The sequence below is a fragment of the Eschrichtius robustus genome, chromosome 11, assembly GCF_028021215.1.
Source record: "Eschrichtius robustus isolate mEscRob2 chromosome 11, mEscRob2.pri, whole genome shotgun sequence".
NCBI classification, from domain to species: Eukaryota; Metazoa; Chordata; class Mammalia; order Artiodactyla; family Eschrichtiidae; genus Eschrichtius; species Eschrichtius robustus.
The window spans coordinates 48,512,464-48,514,389 of NC_090834.1; positions in this window are offsets into that span (position 1 = coordinate 48,512,464).

Here is a 1,926-nt window from a genome sequence, read left to right on the forward strand (position 1 = left end):
TGCTGTGATTTATGTCACAGAGTGTTCTGCCTATGTTTTCCTCTAAGAGTTTGATAGTGTCTGGCCTTATATTTAGGTCTTTAATCCATTTTGAGTTTATTTTTGTGTATGGTGTTAGGGAGTGTTCTAATTTCATACTTTTACATGTACCTGTCCAGTTTTCCCAGCACCACTTATTGAAGAGGCTGTCTTTTCTCCATTGTATATTCTTGCCTCCTTTATCAAAGATAAGGTGACCATATGTGCGTGGGTTTATCTCTGGGCTTTCTATCCTTTTCCATTGATCTATGTTTCTGTTTTTGTGCCAGTACCAAACTGTCTTGATTACTGTAGCTTTGTAAAAAAGTCTGAAGTCAGGGAGCCTGATTCCTCCAGCTCCATTTTTCGTTCTCAAGATTGCTTTGGCTATTCGGGGTCTTTTGTGTTTCCATACAAATTGTGAAATTTTTTGTTCTAGTTCTGTGAAAAATGCCATTGGTAGTTTGATAGGGATTGCATTGAATCTGTGGATTGCTTTGGGTAGTAGAGTCATTTTCACAATGTTGATTCTTCCAATCCAAGAACATGGTATATCTCTCCATCTATTTGTATCATCTTTAATTTCTTTCATCAGTGTCTTATAATTTTCTGCATACAGGTCTTTTGTCTCCTTAGGTAGGTTTATTCCTAGATATTTTATTCTTTTTGTTGCATTGGTAAACGGGAGTGTTTTCTTAATTTCACTTTCAGATTTTTCATCATTAGTGTATAGGAATGCAAGAGATTTCTGTGCATTAATTTTGTATCCTGCTACTTTACCAAATTCATTGATTAGCTCTAGTAGTTTTCTGGTAGCATCTTTAGGATTCTCTATGTATAGTATCATGTCATCTGCAAACAGTGACAGCTTTACTTCTTCTTTTCCAATTTGGATTCTTTTTATTTCTTTTTCTTCTCTGATTGCTGTGGCTAACACTTCCAAAACTATGTTGAATAATAGTGGTGAGAGTGGGCAACCTTGTCTTGTTCCTGATCTTAGTGGAAATGGTTTCAGTTTTTCACCATTGAGGGCAATGTTGGCTGTGGGTTTGTCATATATGACCTTTATTATGTTGAGGAAAGTTCCCTCTATGCCTACTTTCTGCAGGGCTTTTTTTTTTTTTTTTTTTATCTGCAGGGCTTTTATCATAAATAGGTGTTGAATTTTGTCGAAAGCTTTCTCTGCATCTATTGAGATGATCATATGGTTTTTCTCCTTCAATTTGTTAATATGATGTTTCACGTTGATTGATTTGCGTATATTGAAGAATCCTTGCATTCCTGGAATAAACACCACTTGATCATGGTGTATGATCCTTTTAATGTGCTGTTGGATTCTGTTTGCTAGCAGTTTGTTGAGGATTTTTGTATCTATGCAGAACCTTTAAATTCTTTATTGATATTTTTGGCCTCCTCTGTATTTCTCCAAATCCTTTCTAAGTCAGGAAACCCAGGAATGAACACAGATCCCTCTTAAGCATTGCGTTCCTGCTGCTTTTAATGGAAGGACTACCCTCTGCTTCTACATGCATATCAGAGGACACATTTCTGCCAAATATAGCAGATATAATCATCAAAAGGATATATAGAAAGTGTTTTTATTAAAAAGCACACTCAAAATTTAAAAAGGTAAAAGAGAAATAAAAATATGGTTCTTAAAGCTAATGTACAGTTTGCCTACAAACTTGGCTGATGAAAATTCTTGAATGATTAATCATAAATTAGGGATTCTGCATTTTAATTTTGGTATGAGATCTCGGAGTTTTAAGGAAAACATAGTTGAAACCACTATTCTTCAAACTATCTGATAATTACATGACGTACTTTTCTTCCTTTTACCAAATTTTTAAAATTAATTTATTTTATTTTATTTGTTTTATTTTTGGCTGCACTGGGTCTTCATTGCTG